General features: G+C 46.4%; 1 long non-coding RNA gene across 1 annotated transcript in view; it reads left to right on the forward strand.

Annotated features, from left to right (window-relative positions):
• The window catches only part of LOC309650398, a 963,470-nt gene extending 945,832 nt beyond the window's left edge, over positions 1–17,638 (forward strand). Inside the window, exon 3 of the long non-coding RNA XR_014257556.1 lies at positions 17,525–17,638. This is a non-coding gene — a long non-coding RNA (uncharacterized lncRNA). The remainder of the gene's footprint in view (positions 1–17,524) is intronic.
• Positions 17,639–21,376: the final 3,738 nt, after the last annotated feature.

The following is a 21,376-nucleotide window of genomic DNA, read 5'->3' on the forward strand; positions in this document are numbered from 1 at the left end:
TGGTTTCCAATTAATTGTTCCTTAACTACTTTTAGAAAGCTTTTGGGATAGAGACTCCATTTTAGTTTGAATGTCCAGTTTAATGGATTCAGCAGTCCTGTCAGTAGGGCACGCTGCCTCCAGTGACCTGTGAGGGAGGCGCGGCCTGCACTTCCTGCACTGACCACAGGGTGGCGCCGAGTTCGCCTCTCTGACCCACAGCGCATGCTCGTTCCCTGCGAACTCGATTGTGAGGTCAGCTGAGAGCAGTTGAGCCTCCTCAGGCGCGGGGGCGGGGGCGGAGGCCTTCCGGTAGGACGCCCGGCTCAGTGTCTCTGCTGAGAGGAGCTCGGTCTCCGTCTCCTTAGGACTCGCTGGGGTTTCGGCTTCAGGACAAAGTGGGGCTGCGTCCACGCTGACTAGGGAACTAGGTTTCCTGAGGACCCAGGTGATGCCTGAGGAAAAGGTGAAGAGACGGTGAGGAAAAGTGGGGAGAAGCTTCCTGTGGGCGACTGACCGTTGAGGGGGTCCGTCTTCGTGTGAGCGAGGGAGGGCTTGGCGTGGAAAGCTGGGTGTTTGTTCAGGTTTGTGTGCAGGGTAGCCAGCGTGAGTTATGGGGCGTCCAGTTTTCCCAGCACCATTTATGGTGGGGAGTGTCGTGCTCCTTGGTGTGTCCTTGGTCCCTGTGTCATAAATTCACCGACCCCGTCCGTGGGGGTTGAAGTCTGGTCTCTCTGTCCTGTTCCTCTGGTCCCTGTGCCCGTTTTGAGCCAGTTCCACACTGTTTTGGTGACTGTAGCTTCTCAGCAGAGTGTGACGTCAGGGAGGGAGATGCCTCCAGCCCGTTCTCTTTTTTCAGGGTTTCTTTGGCTATTTGGGGTCCTTTGTGGTTCCCCACAGATATTAGGAGGATTTGCTCTATTTCGGGGGAAAATACCATGGAATTTTGGGAGGGATTGCATTCACTGTGTCCACTGCTTTGGGTAGCATGGATATTTTAACAACATTAATCGTTCCATTCCATGAGAACAGGATATCTTTCCATTTATTGGTGTGTTTTTCAATGTCTTCATCAATGTCTTAAAGTTTTCAGTGTGCAGGTCTTTCACCTCCTTGGTTGACTTTATTCCCAGGTATTTTGTTCTTTTTGATGCAGTTGTAAATAGGGTTGCTTTCTTTCTCTTTCTGATGGTTCATTATTAGTGTTTAGAAATGCAACTGATTTCTGTGTATTGATTTTGCAACTTTACTGAATTTATTTATTAGTTCTAATAGTGTTTTTGTGGCATGAAGTGGAAAATTGGAATTCAAAAATCCCACTGTTTCTACCATATCCAGGTCGTCCACAACACGGAGGACAGCGGCTCCTAATATAACCTTCCCACGGTGCCTCTAAATGACATGTGGACTTTGGGTGAACTGGATCTGGGTAAGGCTTGGCTTCTATCTGGAAGTTTGATGTTTTCTCTGCTTTTCTGGCATGCTATTGACATACATGATGTTTTGAAAAGTAATTGACTTTCCAGTAATTTCAAACATACAACTTTACATACATAAAAACAAGTCTTGTACCTTGATTAAATATACTCCTAAATATTGATGTTGACATTATTACAAATGGAATTGTTCTCATAAATTCTTTTTCAGATTATTTTTTGCCAGCGTATGCATATAAGATAGATTTTCATGAATTGATATTTTGTTCTATAACTTTGCTTATTAATTAGTTGATTAGCTCAAATAATTTCTTTGCTGATTATAGGTAGTTTTATATATGAGATGATGTGACCTATGTTCTGTGAAGAGACACAGTTTTAATTTTTCCATTCACCCATGGAGGCCTTTTATTTCTTTCCTCAAGATTCTGGGTAGAACTTCCAGTACACTATTGAGTAACAGTGATGAAGGCCAGCTTCCTGGCCTTGTTCCTGATTTCAGGAGTAAATCTTTCAGTCTTTAACATTGAGCACGATGTTTGCTGTGGCTTTTTGTACTACTCTTTTCCATATTGAACAAATTTCCTTTTATTCCTGCTTTCTTGAGTGTTTTTCATGAAATAACACTGGATTTTCATTGTAGATTTTTTGCATGAATTGATATGGTTATGTGTTTTTACTTCACACCATTATTGTGGTTGAATACATTGCTTACTTTTAATATGTTGAGCAACCTGAAATTCCTGGTGTAGAGATACTTGCTTATGGCATTATCCGTTTAAAGTTCTGTTGGTTTCATGTTGCTATTATTGTGTGATAGATTTTTACATTCATATTTGTAAGTTGTACTGGGGTAGTTTTCTTGTTTTTTTCCTCTATTTTTAAAATCTTTTTTAAAATAGTGGTTTTATTTCATTCTAATTATTTATTTATTTTGGCCACGTCCCATGGCTTGTGGGATCTTAGTTCCCCAGTCAGGGATCGAACCCGAGCCCTTGGCAGTGAAAGCACAGAGTCCTAACCACTGGGCCACCAGGGAATTCCCCAGTTTTCTTTGTCAAGATGTATTTGTATAATCTGATTAGACTTGGCTTGGTGTAAGTCGTTTGGAGGGTTAGCATTAGGGCTGGGGCTGGTGTGAGGGTTGGGGCTGTGTATGGTTTATGGTTGCTGTGATGGTTTAAGTTTTAGGGTTAATGAGTTATTTATGGGTATGGTTAATGAATATATTTTATGGTTTGCTTATGGTTATGGTTTGGCTTATTGGTTAAGGTTTATGGTTTTGGTCTCAGGGTGTTAGGGTTCTGTGTTAGAGTGGGTGTTAGGGTATGGGTGAGAATTGGGGTACAGGTAGGATGCGGGTAGAGCATGGGTTAGGGTAAGGTACAGGTTTAGGGTACGGGTTAGGCTAAGGTTAGGTCAGGGCGTAGGGTCAGGATCAGAGTTTAGGGTTAGGGTCCATGTCAGGATTAGCGTCAAGGTTGAGCGAGGCCATTGTTTTCTGCTCCTCCAGTTCTGGATTCTCATTGATAGATGAATGAAATGTCTGCTCTGGTCACCCACTGTTTCAAATTGAGCTCAGCCTTAGTCAAGGGTTCTTAGGGCCTCAGAGGTCATGCAGGGTTTCCCTCCACCCTCCCTCCTGGGAAGGGTGATGCAGGCCCCACTCTGTGTGGGCAGCCCCAGGTCCAGCATGGCCCTGACATGCAGGATACTAAGTAGACGTGATGTAAGACTTGGTGCATCAGTCTGCCAGCCCCCAGGTGCTGCCTTTTTTTTTTTTTCTTAATTAATTAATTTATTAATTTATTAATTTGGGGCTGTGTTGGGTCTGCATTGCTGCACGGAGGCTTTCTCTAGTTGCGGCGAGTGGGGGCTTCTCATTGCGGTGGCTTCTCTTGTTGCAGAGCACAGGCTCTAAGCGCGTGGGCTTCAGCAGTTGTGGCTCGCGGGTTCTAGAGCGCAGGCTCAGTAGTTGTGGTGCACGGGCTTAGTTGCTCCACAGCATGTGGGATCTTCCCGGACCAGGGCTCAAACCCGTGTCCCCTGCATTGGCAGGTGGATTCTTAACCACTGCGCCACCAGGGAAGTCTGGTGTTGCGTTCGTGAGGGCTGGTGGGGCCCTCTTGGGACTGGACGGATCCTTTGTTCCATCTGCACGGGTGTCCAAGCAGCTCTCAGAACAGCCCTTGGCCTCTGAGCATCCAGGCAGGCACCCACGTTCCTCCAGCTCAGGTTAGCCTTGGCCCCTCCATCCCCGTGGCCAATTACTGAGCTGATTGTGTCTTTACTCTTTAAAATTAAATCACTCTCTCCAGGTGGGCGAGAAGTTTACTTGTGAACTTGGTTAGGGTTAGGGGCTAGGGGTTAAGGGTTAGGGGTTAGGGTCAGGGTTAGGGCTAGGGCTAGGGGTTAGGGTTAGGCTTAGGGTTGGGTTAGGGTTAGGGGTTAGGTTTAGGGTTAGGGTTAGTGTTGGGTTAGGGTTAGGGTTAAGGTAGGGTTAGGGTTGGGTTAGGGTTAGGGTTTAGGGTTAGGGTGTCCAGCCTTACGTCCCATTCAGCTGTGAGTGTAGATGTGGTCAGTCCAGTTGCATCACAGCCCCTGATTGAATTTTGTAAGAATTCCTCTCTCTCTCACTGTCTTTCTTTTTTTATAATTAATTTTTATAGTGGGGTGGAGCTGATTTGCAATGTTGTGTTTCTTGGTGCTGTACATCCACCTGAGTCACTTACAGAGAGACATCAATAAAGTCTTTTCTAGTTTCTAGTAGTCAGATAGATGTTTTTTCTGTGAATAGAGTGTGCTGAGTCCAGTTCCTTGAACAATGAGTATGTCTTGGCGATTACATTATTGGCGTATGGAACGGTATCTGTGCCAATTTCAACCTCCTGGTTTATGCATCACCGCACCACACTTTTCCCCTTAAGCAGCCATCAGTGTGTTTTGTAAATGTGTGATGGTGTTCGGTTTGTAATTCAGTTCATGGTTGGCGATTTTTAGATTCCCTTTATAAGTGATATCTTATGATAAGTTTCTCTTGCTGTCTAACTTATTTCACTCTCAATGACCATACATAAGTCCCCCTGAGTTGCTGCAACTGGCCTCATTTCATTGATTTCAGGGCTGAGTAATATTCCGTTGTGCTTAAGTACCAAATTTTCTTTCACCATTTTTTCCTTCCAAGGACTATTAAGTTGTACCCAAGTCGAGGCTGTTGTAAACATAGCAGCAGTAAACGGGGTGCCTGCGTCCTGTGGATTTTTGGTTTTTCCAACATATAGGCCCATGAGTGGAAGCGCCCTATGCTTTGTAGCTCTGTTTTTTAGATGTTTTAGGAAACACAGCACACTTCTCCAGAGTGGCCGTTGGCAATTTACATTCCCCCCTTCAGCGTAACAAGGCTCCCTTTTCTCCTCTCCTTGTCCTGCATATATGGTTTTTACCCTTTGTGAGGATGGTCCTTTTTCCTGATTCGAAGTGATACCTCTTTGTAGTGTTGATTTGCATTGCCCGCTTCTTTGGTTGGCCAAAAAGGGCGTATGCGTTTTTCCTGAATATATTCTGGAAGTTCAATTTGAGAGACAGCTTTTTTTTGTTTAATTGATTAATTAATTAATTTATTTTTGGCTGTGTTGGGTCTTCGTTTCTGTGTGAAGGCTTTCTCTAGTTGTGGCAAGCGGGGGCCACTCTTCATCGCGGTGCGCGGGCCTCTCACTCTCGCGGCCTCTCTTGTTGCGGAGCACAGGCTCCAGACGTGCAGGCTCAATAGTTGTGGCTCACGGGCCTAGTTGCTCCGCGGCATGTGGGATCTTCCCAGGTCAGGGCTCGAACCCGTGTCCCCTGCATTAGCAGGCAGATTCTCAACCACTGCGCCACCAGGGAAGCCCCTTGAATAGTTTTGTATTTAAAATTTGTCTGTGGGGACTTCCCTGGTGACGCAGTGGTTAAGAGTCCGCCTGCCAATGCAGGGGACACGGGCTCGAGCCCTGGTCCGGGAAGATCCCACATGCCGCAGAGCAACCGAGCCTGCGCGGCACAACTACTGAAGCCTGCGCGCCTAGAGCCCATGCTCGCCCACAAGAGAAGCCACCGCAATGAGAAGCCCGTGCACCGCAACGAAGAGTAGCCCCGCTCGACGCAACTAGAGAAAGCCCACATGCAGCAACGAAGACCCAACGCAGCCAAACATAAATTAGAAACTACAATCAAATTTGCCTCTGAATAACTTTGAGTGAATTTGGTATAAGTTGTAAAGTTTGCATCTACATTCACTTCATTCCAAATGGTTTCCAATTAATTGTTCCTTAACTACTTTTAGAAAGCTTTTGGGATAGAGACTCCATTTTAGTTTGAATGTCCAGTTTAATGGATTCAGCAGTCCTGTCAGTAGGGCACGCTGCCTCCAGTGACCTGTGAGGGAGGCGCGGCCTGCACTTCCTGCACTGACCACAGGGTGGCGCCGAGTTCGCCTCTCTGACCCACAGCGCATGCTCGTTCCCTGCGAACTCGATTGTGAGGTCAGCTGAGAGCAGTTGAGCCTCCTCAGGCGCGGGGGCGGGGGCGGAGGCCTTCCGGTAGGACGCCCGGCTCAGTGTCTCTGCTGAGAGGAGCTCGGTCTCCGTCTCCTTAGGACTCGCTGGGGTTTCGGCTTCAGGACAGAGTGGGGCTGCGTCCACGCTGACTAGGGAACTAGGTTTCCTGAGGACCCAGGTGATGCCTGAGGAAAAGGTGAAGAGACGGTGAGGAAAAGTGGGGAGAAGCTTCCTGTGGGCGACTGACCGTTGAGGGGGTCCGTCTTCGTGTGAGCGAGGGAGGGCTTGGCGTGGAAAGCTGGGTGTTTGTTCAGGTTTGTGTGCAGGGTAGCCAGCGTGAGTTATGGGGCGTCCAGTTTTCCCAGCACCATTTATGGTGGGGAGTGTCGTGCTCCTTGGTGTGTCCTTGGTCCCTGTGTCATAAATTCACCGACCCCGTCCGTGGGGGTTGAAGTCTGGTCTCTCTGTCCTGTTCCTCTGGTCCCTGTGCCCGTTTTGAGCCAGTTCCACACTGTTTTGGTGACTGTAGCTTCTCAGCAGAGTGTGACGTCAGGGAGGGAGATGCCTCCAGCCCGTTCTCTTTTTTCAGGGTTTCTTTGGCTATTTGGGGTCCTTTGTGGTTCCCCACAGATATTAGGAGGATTTGCTCTATTTCGGGGGAAAATACCATGGAATTTTGGGAGGGATTGCATTCACTGTGTCCACTGCTTTGGGTAGCATGGATATTTTAACAACATTAATCGTTCCATTCCATGAGAACAGGATATCTTTCCATTTATTGGTGTGTTTTTCAATGTCTTCATCAATGTCTTAAAGTTTTCAGTGTGCAGGTCTTTCACCTCCTTGGTTGACTTTATTCCCAGGTATTTTGTTCTTTTTGATGCAGTTGTAAATAGGGTTGCTTTCTTTCTCTTTCTGATGGTTCATTATTAGTGTTTAGAAATGCAACTGATTTCTGTGTATTGATTTTGCAACTTTACTGAATTTATTTATTAGTTCTAATAGTGTTTTTGTGGCATGAAGTGGAAAATTGGAATTCAAAAATCCCACTGTTTCTACCATATCCAGGTCGTCCACAACACGGAGGACAGCGGCTCCTAATATAACCTTCCCACGGTGCCTCTAAATGACATGTGGACTTTGGGTGAACTGGATCTGGGTAAGGCTTGGCTTCTATCTGGAAGTTTGATGTTTTCTCTGCTTTTCTGGCATGCTATTGACATACATGATGTTTTGAAAAGTAATTGACTTTCCAGTAATTTCAAACATACAACTTTACATACATAAAAACAAGTCTTGTACCTTGATTAAATATACTCCTAAATATTGATGTTGACATTATTACAAATGGAATTGTTCTCATAAATTCTTTTTCAGATTATTTTTTGCCAGCGTATGCATATAAGATAGATTTTCATGAATTGATATTTTGTTCTATAACTTTGCTTATTAATTAGTTGATTAGCTCAAATAATTTCTTTGCTGATTATAGGTAGTTTTATATATGAGATGATGTGACCTATGTTCTGTGAAGAGACACGGTTTTAATTTTTCCATTCACCCATGGAGGCCTTTTATTTCTTTCCTCAAGATTCTGGGTAGAACTTCCAGTACACTATTGAGTAACGGTGATGAAGGCCAGCTTCCTGGCCTTGTTCCTGATTTCAGGAGTAAATCTTTCAGTCTTTAACATTGAGCACGATGTTTGCTGTGGCTTTTTGTACTACTCTTTTCCATATTGAACAAATTTCCTTTTATTCCTGCTTTCTTGAGTGTTTTTCATGAAATAACACTGGATTTTCATTGTAGATTTTTTGCATGAATTGATATGGTTATGTGTTTTTACTTCACACCATTATTGTGGTTGAATACATTGCTTACTTTTAATATGTTGAGCAACCTGAAATTCCTGGTGTAGAGATACTTGCTTATGGCATTATCCGTTTAAAGTTCTGTTGGTTTCATGTTGCTATTATTGTGTGATAGATTTTTACATTCATATTTGTAAGTTGTACTGGGGTAGTTTTCTTGTTTTTTTCCTCTATTTTTAAAATCTTTTTTAAAATAGTGGTTTTATTTCATTCTAATTATTTATTTATTTTGGCCACGTCCCATGGCTTGTGGGATCTTAGTTCCCCAGTCAGGGATCGAACCCGAGCCCTTGGCAGTGAAAGCACAGAGTCCTAACCACTGGGCCACCAGGGAATTCCCCAGTTTTCTTTGTCAAGATGTATTTGTATAATCTGATTAGACTTGGCTTGGTGTAAGTCGTTTGGAGGGTTAGCATTAGGGCTGGGGCTGGTGTGAGGGTTGGGGCTGTGTATGGTTTATGGTTGCTGTGATGGTTTAAGTTTTAGGGTTAATGAGTTATTTATGGGTATGGTTAATGAATATATTTTATGGTTTGCTTATGGTTATGGTTTGGCTTATTGGTTAAGGTTTATGGTTTTGGTCTCAGGGTGTTAGGGTTCTGTGTTAGAGTGGGTGTTAGGGTATGGGTGAGAATTGGGGTACAGGTAGGATGCGGGTAGAGCATGGGTTAGGGTAAGGTACAGGTTTAGGGTACGGGTTAGGCTAAGGTTCGGTCAGGGCTTAGGGTCAGGATCAGAGTTTAGGGTTAGGGTCCATGTCAGGATTAGCGTCAAGGTTGAGCGAGGCCATTGTTTTCTGCTCCTCCAGTTCTGGATTCTCATTGATAGATGAATGAAATGTCTGCTCTGGTCACCCACTGTTTCAAATTGAGCTCAGCCTTAGTCAAGGGTTCTTAGGGCCTCAGAGGTCATGCAGGGTTTCCCTCCACCCTCCCTCCTGGGAAGGGTGATGCAGGCCCCACTCTGTGTGGGCAGCCCCAGGTCCAGCATGGCCCTGACATGCAGGATACTAAGTAGACGTGATGTAAGACTTGGTGCATCAGTCTGCCAGCCCCCAGGTGCTGCCTTTTTTTTTTTTCTTAATTAATTAATTTATTAATTAATTAATTTGGGGCTGTGTTGGGTCTGCATTGCTGCACGGAGGCTTTCTCTAGTTGCGGCGAGTGGGGGCTTCTCATTGCGGTGGCTTCTCTTGTTGCAGAGCACAGGCTCTAAGCGCGTGGGCTTCAGCAGTTGTGGCTCGCGGGTTCTAGAGCGCAGGCTCAGTAGTTGTGGTGCACGGGCTTAGTTGCTCCACAGCATGTGGGATCTTCCCGGACATCTTTAGGGCCTCAGAGGTAATTTGAGGGCCTTAGTAAGAGACATTTTGGGTCATTAGTGACATTGTCTGGACCTTAGTGCCGTCTTCAGTACATCATGTATGGGCCGCATCAGGGCATTAATGAGGGACAGCTCATGTTATTAGGGACCGTGTCAGGGCCTTTGTTAGGGACTGTGTCAGGGCCTTTGTTAGGGAAAGAATGAGGCCATTAGTTAAAGACAGACTCAGAGCCTTAGATAGAGACAGCCTCAATCCTTAGTGAGGGAGAGCATCAGGGCCTCAGTTAAAGATAAGTTGAGGGCCTTTGTTAAGGACAGCCTCCAGGCCTCATTTAGGGACAGGGTCATGGCCTCGGGACTAATTTCAGGGCCTTAGTTAGGGACAGCATCAGGGATTTAGTTAGCATAAGATGCAAGACATTAGCTAGGGACAAGGTGAAGTTAAGGTCTAGCGATAGTGTCAGGAAATGAGCTAGGGATAGTGTCAAGACCTTAGTTACTGAGAGTATCAGGGCCTTATTTAGAACCAGTGTCAGGGCTTCAGGTAGGGCCAGCATCAGAGGCTGACTTAGGGAGAGCGACAAGTACTGAGTGAGGCCTAGCATCAGGGCCTTAGCTGGGGACCCTGTCAGGTCATGACTTAGTAGCAGCATCAGGGCCTTGGCTGAATAAGCATTAGGGTATCTTTAGACATGATCAGGGCCTGAGTTAGTCACAGTGTCAAGGCCTCAGGGATAGTTTGAGGGCCTGAGTTAGGGACAGCGACAGGGCTTTCTTAGGGACGGTGTCAGGACCTTGGTTAGAGATGGGTCAGGATATTAGCTCAGGATAGTGTCAGGGTTTTAGTTATTGCCGGCAGCAGGGCCTATATTAGAGATAGACTCCGGGCCTTAGTTAGGGACAGTGTCAGGGCCTTAGTTAGGACTAGTCAGGGCCTTAGTTATCGAGAGCATTAGGGTTTCAGTTAGGATAAGAAGCAGGACATTAGCTCCAGACACAGTCAGGTTCCAGGCCAGGGAAAGTGTCAGGAAATGAGCTAGGGATAGCGTGAAGGCCTTAGTTATTGAGAGCATCAGGGCCTTAGTTAGGACCAGCGTCAGGGCCTTAATCAGGACCAGTGTCAGGGCTTCACGTACGGACAGTGTCAGAGCCTAACTAAGGTACAGCAACAGGGCCTAAGTGAGGCCTATCTTTAGGGCCTGAGTTAGGGACAGTGTCAGGGCATGACTTAGGAGCAGTATAAGGGCCTCTGTAGGATCAGCATTAGGGTATTCGTTAAAGACATCAGGGCCTCTGTTAGGGACAGCCTCAGGGCCTCACTTAGGGACAGCATCAGGGCTTACTTTGGGACAGTTTCAGGACCTTGGTAAGACATGGGTCAGGATATTAGCTCAGGATAATGTCAGGACTTTAGATATTGACGGCAGCAGGGCCTTAGTTAGAGACAGCGCCAGGGCCTGAGTTAGGACTAACGTCAGAGCCTTTGTTAGGTACAGTGTCAGAGACTGAGTGAGGATTAGTGTCAGGACCTTAGGGACAGTGTCAGGGACTGAGGTGTAGTGTCAGGGCCTTAGTTAGGGACAGCGTCAGGGATTTAGTTAGCATAGGAGGCTCGACATTACCTAAAGACAAGGTTAGGTTAAGGTCTAGGGATAGTGTCAGGACATGACCTAGGGATAGTGTCAAGACCTTAGTTACTTAGGGCATCAGGGCCTAATTTAGGACCAGTGTCAGGGCTTCAGGTAGGGATAGCGTCAGAGCCTGACGTAGGGAGAGCGACAGGGCCTGAGTGAGGCCTAGCGTCAGGACCTTACCTAGGGACAGTGTCAGGGCATGACTTAGGAGCAGCATAAGGGCCTCTGTAGGATCAGCATTCGGGTCTTCGTTAAAGACATTCTCAGGGCCTCTTTTAGGGACAGCCTCAGGGCCTCACTTAGGGACAGCGTCAGGGCTTACTTTGGGACAGTTTCAGGACCTTAGTAAGACATGGGTGAGGATATTAGCTCAGGATAATGTCAGGACTTTAGATATTGACGGCAGCAGGGCCTTAGTTAGACACAGTGTCAGGGCCTGCGTTAGGACTAGCATCAGAGCCTCTGTTAGGTACCGTGTCAGGGCCTGAGTTAGGAATAGTGTTAGGGCATTAGTTAGGGACAGTTCTGGGCCAGATTTAGGACGAGCATCTAGGCCTTAGTTAGGGACAGTGTCACGGCCTTGGGACTAAATTCAGGGCCTGAGTTAGGCACAGCATAAGGGCTTCAGTTAGCATAAGAGGCAGGACATTTGCTAGGGACAGGGTTAGGGTAAAGTCTAGGGATCGTGTTAGGAAATGACCTAGGGATAGTGTCAAGACCTTAGTCACTGAGAGTATCAGGGCCTTATTTAGAACCAGTATCATGGCTTCAGGTAGGGACAGCGTCAGTGCCTGACTCTGGGAGAGTGACAGGGCCTGAGTGAGGCCTAGAGTCAGGCCCTTAGCTGGGGACACTGTCAGGGCATTACTTAGGAGCAGCATCAGGGCCTTTGTTGCATCAGCATTAGGGTCTTAGTTAAAGACATGATCAGGGCCTGAGTTAGTCACAGTGTCAAGGCCTCAGTTAGGCATAGCTTCAGGGACTGAGTTACGGACAGCCTCAGGTCTTCACTTAAAGACAGCGACAGGACTTTCTTAGCGACGGTGTCAGGACCTTGGTTAGAAATGGGTCAGGATATTAGCTCAGGATAGTGTCCGGATTTTAGTTATTGCCGGCAGCAGGGCCTATATTAGGGACAGTTTCCGGGCCTTAGTTAGAGACAGTGTCAGGGCCTTAGTTAGGACTAGTCTGGGCCTTAGTTATCGAGAGCATTATGGCTTCAGTGAGGATAAGGGGCAGGACATTAGCTTGGGACAGAGTCAGGTTCCAGGCCAGGGATAGTGTCAGGATATGAGCTAGGGATAGCGTGAAGACCTTAGTTATTGAGAGCATCAGGGCCTTAGTTAGGACCAGTGTCAAGGTTTTATGTAGGGACAGCGTCAGAGCCTAACTAAGGTAAGGCAACAGGGCCTAAGTGAGGCCTATCTTTAGGGCCTGAGTGAGTGACAGTGTCAGGGCATGACTTAGGAGCAGCATAAGGGCCTCTGTAGGATCAGCCTTAGGGTCTTCGTTAAAGACATTCTCAGGGCCTCTGTTAGGGACAGCCTCAGGGCCTCGCTTAGGGACAGCGTCAGGGCTTACTTTGGGACAGTTTCAGGACCTTGGTAAGACGTGGGTCAGGATATTAGCTCAGGATAATGTCAGGACTTTAGATATTGACTGCAGCAGGGCCTTAGAGACAGTGTCTCAGCCTGACTTAGAACTAGCATCAGAGCCTTTGTTAGGTACAGTGTCAGGGACTGAGTTAGGTGTAGTGTCAGGGACTTAGTTAGGGACAGTGTCAGGGCCTGAGTTAGGACGAGCCTCCAGGCCTCAGTTAGGGCCAGGGTCACGGCCTCTGCACTAATTTTAGGGCCTTAGTTAGGAACAGCATCAGGGATTTATTTAGCATAAGAAGCTCAACATTAGTTAAAGACAAGGTTAGGTTAAGGTCTAGGGATTGTGTCAGGACATGACCTAGGTACAGTGTCAAGACCTTAGTTACTTAGGGCATCAGGGCCTAATTTAGGACCAGTGTCAGGGCTTCAGGTAGGGACAGCCTCAGAGCCTGACTTAAGGAGAGCTACAGGGCTTGAGTGAGGCCTAGCGTCAGGGCCTTAGCTAGGGATAGTCTCAGGGCATGACTTAGGAGCAGCATAAGGGCCTCTGTAGGATCAGCCTCAGGGGCTTTGTTAAAGACATTATCAGGGCCTCACTTAGGGACAGCGTCAGGGCTTACTTAGGGATAGTTTCAGGACCTTGGTAAGAGATGGGTCCGGAAATTAACTCAAGATAGTGTCAGGACATTAGATATTGACGGCAGCAGGGCCTTAGTTAGGGACAGTGTCAAGGCCTTAGTTAGTACTAGCATCTGGGTCTCTGTTAGGTACAGTGTCAGGGCCTTAGTTAGGGACAGTGTCACGGCCTTGGGACTAAATTCAGGGCTTGAGGTAGTCACAGCATAAGGGCTTTAGTTAGCATAAGAGGCAGGACATTTGCTAGCGACAGGGTTAGGGTAAAGTTTAGGGATCGTGTCAGGAAATGACCTAGGGATAGTGTCAAGAGCTTAGTTACAGTATCAGGGCCTTATTTAGGACCAGAGTCAGGGCTTCAGGTAGGGACAGCGTCAGTGCCTGACCCTGGGAGAGTGACAGGGCCTGAGTGAGGCCTAGCGTCAGGCCCTTAGCTGGGGACACTGTCAGGGCATGACTTAGGAGCAGCATCACGGCCTTTGTTACATCAGCATTAGGGTGTTAGTTAAAGACATGATCAGGGCCTGAGTTAGTCACAGCGTCAAGGCCTCAGTTAGGCATAGCTTTAGGGTCTGAGTTACGGACAGCCTCAGGTCTTCACTTAAAGACAGCGACAGGGCTTTCTTAGGGACGGTGTCAGGACCTTGGTTAGAAATGGGTCAGGATATTAGCTCAGGATAGTGTCCGGATTTTAGTTATTGCTGGCAGCAGGACCTATATTAGGGACAGATTCCAGACCTTAGTTAGAGATAGTGTCAGGGCCTTAGTTAGGACTAGTCTGGGCCTTAGTTAGGGAGAGCATTACGGCTTCGGTGAGGATACGGGGCAGGACATTAGCTCGGGACAGAGTTAGGTTCCAGGCCAGGGATAGTGTCAGGATATGAGCTAGGGATAGCGTGAAGACCTTAGTTATTGAGAGCATCAGGGCCTTAGTTAGGACCAGCGTCAGGGCCTTCATCAGGACCAGTGTCAAGGTTTTATGTAGGGACAGCGTCAGAGCCTAACTAAGGTAAGGCAACAGGGCCTAAGTGAGGCCTATCTTTAGGGCCTGAGTGAGTGACAGTGTCAGGGCATGACTTAGGAGCAGCATAAGGGCCTCTGTAGGATCAGCCTTAGGGTCTTTGTTAAAGACATTATCAGGGCCTCTGTTAGGGACAGCCTCAGGGTCTCACTTAGGGACAGCGCCAGGGGCTTAGTTTGGGACAGTTTCAGGACCTTGGTAAGATCAGGGTCAGGGTATTAGCTCAGGATAATGTCAGGACTTAAATATTGACGGCAGCAGGGCCTTAGTTAGAGACAGTGTCAGGGCCTGAGTTAGGATTTGCATCAGAGCCTTTGTTAGGTACAGTGTCAGGGACTGAGTTAGGAGTAGTGTAAGGGCCTTAGTTAGGCTTGAGACTCCAGGACCTTCCCTGAGTTCCAAAGGGCAGATTCGAATAGTTGCTAATCAGGGAAGGGAGGGGATGCAGAGACAAGGGAGGAAGAGTCAAGAAACAGTAGTGCAGCCTTGGGGCAGGATCCTGGTTTTGCCTCAAGGGATACACTTAAGAGTATCTTTGGGTGCTTTACCAACCTAAAACCCCCACAAAATAGAAGATTTTCGTGTTCTTCATTCCAGAGAAGCTCATCAAGAGACCATCTGAGGCCAGATTAAAGTGAGTTAAGGCCCTGTGCACACACTAATCCTTAGGATCGACTGTGTCCTTAAACCATTTCTGTAAAACTCCTCACCAGATCCTCCTGCATTGGGACGCACGGTTTTTGAGGGCATGAGTTTTCTGTCTCCCCCTTTGGCTGCCAAAGCAGTAAAGCTATTCTTTTCTACTTCCTCCAAACCTCTCTCTCTGAGATTCGATTTGGCACTGGTGCACAGAGGTCGAGTTTTCGACATCAAATTTAGTACCCAGTGTGGGACTGACTTGGGGATGGCCCCTGTGGGTCCCCTGACTTGATTGGACACTGAGATTTTCTCCACGCCAGCCTCTTTCGAGAGAGTGTAGGGTTGGAGAATTCCTTTAGAGGCCAGACCACGTGGGACCCTTGCCTGGGAAGGCCAAGCCCTAGTCATCCCAGCAGTTAGAACTCTGGGGCAGGAGTAGATGGTGGAAGAGGGACCACCCTAGCAGCTGCCGAGGCCGTCTTTGCCTTGAGGACATTCCTCTCTTCCTCCTGCCTGGACTGCCCCGAATGTCCTACTCCAAGGGATTATTTTGGGGAACCAGAAAAACAGCATTTGGGATGTTTCAGCACCTCAGCCAGCATGTGGTAACTCCCCTGGCAGGCACTCTGAGGTCCTTTTAGCCCTGTACATTTGGGGGAACCTTGGTTCCCATTTGGGTGACTTTTCATTCCAGGAAATCTCATTTGGAAGGTGCACCACTTGGACAGAGGTCACAGGCTAAGTTGAGATTTGGAAGCTGATTTGAGTCTTGTGCTGTTTGGTTTTTGGTTTCTGTTTGGTTTCTGGTTCCTTTGGTTTGAGGCTTCCATTGGTGGTGTGGATTTTGTTTGTTCTTAGCCCGCATTTGAGTGTTCTATGGTTCAGACATAAGAAGTGCTTCTTCTTCAGTTCCATCTGATAGCCAATGGGCAAAATCCTGGCAGACTGGTCAACCTATAGTTGTAAACCTAAGACTAAGAAAAGAATGAAATTCTATTGTAATTTTGTCTGGCCAGTGTATGGATACATTCTTGAAAAATGCAGAAAGGTGGTCTTTGAATGGTAGCCTAAATGACTATACTATCCTTCAGCTAGTTATTTTGACACAGGAAGAGAAAGACAGAAGTTCTGTATGTTCAAGCATTTATGAAGCTATGTAATAAAGAAAGTGAGCAGCTAGGTAACAGGCTGATGGTACAAAGAGAAAAGAAAGTCACTTTGCACTAGAGCTGGTTGTGTCTAAATGTGGAAAAAAAATAAGGGGCAACATAAGATGGATACAGAAGTGATGAACATTTGTGAAAAGGGAACACTGAGGAAAGAGTTGTGCATGACCGGGATTTTCTAAGATGGATTATGTTGGAAGTGGGTTAGGGCAAGCCTGGATTTGGTTTCTCCCTCCAAAGTTTTCTTGGAATGCTGTTTTTGATTGTGGACAGCTTGTGAGTTTCTTTGCCTGTGTCTGTGATCTGTATTTTTGTTTGAAATCTCTTTACTTTGGTTCAGTGAATGAGTGTTGTTTGGCCAATTCTAACAGTTCTTTTGATCTCCAGCTAACTTGAAGATGCTTTAGAAGGCCCTTGAGCCATCTCAGAGAGAAATGTTTGATTAGTATGTTAAATTACATGGAATTCCTAAAAATCTAGTATGTCCTGGTAAAATTTGATCAGTCATAATTCTAGTTATTTTTAAATGTTGTACGTCACAGCAATAATGGTTTCTTTTGTCATTTACATTGTGATCAAATGTTTAACCATGACCTTTTAAGTCTTTATGTGATTTATAGATAGTTACTGTTGTGCTCTAACACTTTGCAAAACTGCTTCATCTTCAAGAAGATGTATGTGAAGGACCTTTTGGCAAGCACAGGTCTCTGATAAATTTCATATCATAATGCCAAACTGGGTAAGAAATGAAAAATCTTAATGGAGAATAGGATGGCTTCATAAAAAGTTAACAAAAGGATTGGTTATTGAGTGAACTGGTGAATATGGTTATAATGTTTTTGTTTTTTTGTTACTGGCTTTGATCTGTGTTTCCCAGACACAGGGAAGTCCTTCACCTGAAGCTACTTAGGACTTGGAGCAATTGGGTAAATAAATGACACCTCTGTACTGAATTGTGTAGTTATGAAAGTTACTGTGTTGGCTTCATTTTGCCCTGATGTTTAAGAGGAAAGGAAAATTACCTAGTGAAGTTATCAGAATGTAATTACTCATGATGTATCACTGTTTGCTTTAGGTCTACTGCTAAAAGCACATGTACAATGCTTGTGTGACAATTGGGTATGAATAATAAAATGTATGGCCTATATAAAGCGTTTTCTCATTAACATACCTCTGAGCATGTTCACGATACCTGATCAGTATTCCCCCAATGTGGATTAACTAGGCAAATATAAAGGAGGCCTAGCGCTGAGGGCCGTGATCTACACCTGGGCCAAACAGCTGAATCATTCTGGCACTGATGGATTGACATTTTGATCATCAATGCTTTCTATTGAAAGACTTGTAATCAAAAGGGAAAAAAACTCTTCACGTATTGAGGTGTGAGGAAGTCACTCTGGCTTCTACATGGTTTAACTTAAATTTTACTGACCAAAGTGGCCTGTTTTGTGGCCTTTTGGATATGAATTGTACATCTGCTTTGGCATTGAGGAGGGGAATGCATTTGACAGTCAAAAAGTAACTATGGTTCAGACATCCAGGATAAACCTAAGTGACCATTGTAGATGTGATTTAGATGTGTTCCTGTAGTTTTTTGTTTGTTTTTAAGTTTTTTTTTTTTTTTGGATGTGGACCAGTTTTTAAGTCTATTGAATTTGTTACAATATTGTTTCTGTTTCATGTTTTGGGTTTTAGGCCACGAGGCATGTGGGATCTTAGCTTCCTGCCCAGGGATCAAACTGTCACCCCCTGCGTTGGAAGGCGAAGTCTTAACCACTGAAACACCAGGTAAGTCCCCGCGTTCCTGTATTGTTGAAATTGAATTTCTGAGCTATATCAGACTCAGGATGCCACTAGTCATTCTCAAATCAATGTCTGCTGGTAGCTGCAACCGTACGTTTTCAAGGACTCCTCTCTTAACGATTAAATTTCAAACAATGACGTTAGATCACATACTAATAGAAAGATGAGACATATGTGTAGTGGTCAATAGCTCCTGTTATGGATACATCAATACTACATCAGAAGTTAAAACCTACTTAGGTAGACTTAGACAACTGGCTGCGAAGCCTCTCTGAAGTGCCAGTTCCAGACCAGGTTTCAGACTTATTCTCCTGAATTTCTAAGGGAATGAGATCTGTTTTTACTGTTAAAATTTCAGTTGTTACCCCTCCTATTTTAACTGGATTGGTTACGCCAAAATGGGGGACCAAGGGACTGAGATCTTAATCATACGAGTCTCAGGTACAGGACTTGGAACTCAAATATTTCTAACTTGGTATCCATTCCCCTAGATTTAGGCAGGACTGCGCCCCATTTCAGCAAGAAGTAGCCAGAGCGGTCATCACCCTGTTCCTTGAAGGATGTGGGGAAAGATAAAAGTGAAGTGGGAATTAAAACCGAGTCCCCTTAAAACCGAGTTCCTGTGCCAAGTTTATGATTAATGTCTCAATCTGAAATGATTATTCCTTTTCTTGTCAAAAATCTGTTCTCCTCAAGATTGAGGAGTATCCAGAAGAGGAGGAGTGAAACTGAGAGGGACTCTGTGGTCTCCTGGGCACAGAAGCCTTTCTGTGTGCCTCCTAACTTGTTTGTAGGGAATAGACTAGAGACTCCAGGACCTTCCCTGAGTTCCAAAGGGCAAATTCGAACAGTTGCTAATCAGGGAAGTGAGGGGATGCAGAGACAGGGAGGAAGAGTCAAGAAACAATAGTGCAGCCTTGTGGCAGGATCCTGGTTCTGCCTCAAGGGATACACATAACAATATCTTTGAGCTCCTTAAAGAACTAAAACCTCCAACAAGTCGAAGATGTTAGCATTCTTCATTCCAGAGGAGCTCATCAAGAAACTATCTGAGACCAGATTAAAGGAGTGCAGGCCCTGCATACACACTGATCCTTATGAGCAACCACACCCTTGAACCATCGCTCTGAAACACCAAATCCTCCTGCATTGGGACACACAGCTGTTGAGGGCACGAGCCTGCTGTGTCCTCCATTGGCTGGCAGAATGATAAAACTAATCTTTTCTATTTTTCCAAAACGCTGTTCTCAAGATTTGATTCGGAACCGGTGCAGAGAGGCTGATTATTCAGTATCAGTTAGGTCCAGAGTCAGGCAGTTAGTTAGAAACAGTGTCAGGTCTATAGTTATGGAAAGCCTCAGGGAATTAGGGAGGGAGAGACCAAGATATAACAGACAGCATCAGATCCTGAGCTGGGGAGAGTGTCAGGGCATGACGTAGGACCAGCATCAGGACTGTAGTTAGGATCAGCATCACGGTCTTAGTTAAAGTTATTGCCAGGACCTGAGTTAGGCAAAGTGTCAGGGCCTGAGTTAGGGACAGCTTCAGGGCCTGAGTTAGGGACAGAGTCAGGACCTGAGTTAGGCAAAGTGTCAGGGCCTGAGTTAGGGACAATGTCAGGGACTGAGTGAGGCCTAGCGTCAGGATCTTAGCTAGGATCAGCATCAGGGCCTTAGTTAAAGACATTATCAGGGCCTGAGTTAGCTACAGCAACAGGGCTTCAAAGGGACAGCCTCAGGGCCACACTTTGGGACGGCATCAGGACTTTAGTCAGGACAGTGTCAGGACCATGGTAAGAGATGGATCAAGATACTAGCTTAGGATAGTGTCAGCACATTGGATATTGACGGCAGCAAGGCTGACTTTAGGGACAGCTTCAGGGCCTTAGTTAGGGACAGCGTCAGAACCTGAGTTAGACCAAACATCAGGGCCTAAGGTAAGACTAGGGTCAGGGCCTTTGTTAGGGATAATGTCAGGGCCAGGGTTAGGCCTAGCATGAGGGCCTGAGTTAGGCTGGGCGTCAGGGCCTTAGTTAGGGACAGCCTCAGGGCCTCACTTAGGGACAGTGTCAGGGCTTACTTAGGGACAGTGTCAGTACATTGGTAAGAGATAGGTCAGGATATTAGCTCAGGATAGAGTCAGGACTTTAGTTATCGACAGCAGCAGGGCCTTAGTTAGGGACAGTGTCAGGAGCTTAGTTAGGACTAGCATCAGAGCCTTTGCTAGGTACAGTGTGAGGGACTGAGTTAGGAGTAGTGTCAGGGCCTTAGTTAGGGACAGTGTGAGGGCCTGAGTTAGGACAAGCATCCAGGCCGTAGTTAGGGACAGTGTCAGGGCCTTGGGACTAATTTCAGGGCCTTAGTTAGGGAGAACATCAGGACTTTAGTTAGCATAAGAGGCAAGACATTAGCTAGGGACAGGGTTAGGTTAAGGTCTAGGAATAGTGTCAGGAAATGAGCTAGGGATAGTGTCAAGACCTTACTTACAGAGAGTATCAGGGCCTTACTTAGGGCTAGTGTCAGGGCTTCAGGTAGGGACAGCATCAGAGCCTGACTTAGGGAGAGCGATGGAGCCTGAGTAAGACCTAGCGTCAGGGCCTTAGCTAGGGACAGTGTCAGGGCATGACTTAGGAAGAGCATCAGGGTCTCAAAGACATTTTGAGGGTCTGAGTTAGGTACTGCGTCTGGGCCTGAGTTAGGGACAGACTCAGGGCTTCACTTAGGGACAGTATCAGGGCTTACATAGGGACAGTGTCAGGACCTTGGTAAGAGATGGGTCAGGATATTAGCTCAGGATACTGTCAGGCCTTTAGTTATTGCCGGCCGCAGGGTCTGTATTAGGGACAGCTTCCGGGCCTTAGTTAGAGACAGTGTCACGGCCTTAGTGAGGACTAGTCAGGGCCTTAGTTAGGCAGAGCAATAGGGCTTCAGTTAGGCTGGGAGGCAGGACATTAGCTAGGGACAGGATGAGGTTAAGGTCTAGGGATAGTGTCAGGAAATGACCTAGGGATAGTGTCAAGACCTTACTGACAGTATCAGAGCCTTATTTAGGACCAACGTCAGGGCTTCACGTAGGGACAATGTCAGAGCCTGACTTAGGGAGAGTGGCAGGGCCTGAGTGAGGCCAAGCGTCAGGGACTTAGCTAGGGACAGTATCGGCATGACTTACGAGTAGCATCAGGGCCTTCATAGGATCTGCATTAGGTTCTTAGTTAGGATAAGAGGCAGGACACTAGCTAGGGACAGAGCCAAGTTACGGGCTAGGGATAGTGTGAAGACCTTAGTTATTGAGAGCATCAGGGCCTTATATAGGAACAGCGAGCGTCATGGCCTTATTCAGGACCAGTGTCAGGGCTTGATGTAGGGACAGCTTCAGAGACTGACTAAGGTACAGCGACAGGGAATACCTGAGCACTCTCTCAGTTAGCACCTGAGTTAGGGACTGTGTCAGGGCAGGACTTAGGAGGAGCATAACGGCCTCGTTAGGATCAGCATCAGGGTCTTTGTTAAAGACATTATTAGGGCTTCTGTTAGAGACAACCTGAGGGCTTCACTTAGGGAGAGTGTCAGGGCTTATTTAGGGACAATTTCAGGAACTTGGTAAGACATGGGTGCAGAAATTAGCTCAGGATAGTGTCAGGACTTTAGATATTGACAGCAGCAGGGCCTTAGTTAGGGACTGTCAGGAGCTTAGTTAGGACTAGCATCAGAGCCTTTGCTAGGTACAGTGTGAGGGACTGAGTTA

This window comes from Balaenoptera physalus (assembly GCF_965194825.1).
Source record: "Balaenoptera physalus genome assembly, contig: SUPER_4_unloc_3, whole genome shotgun sequence".
Taxonomy (NCBI): Eukaryota; Metazoa; Chordata; class Mammalia; order Artiodactyla; family Balaenopteridae; genus Balaenoptera; species Balaenoptera physalus.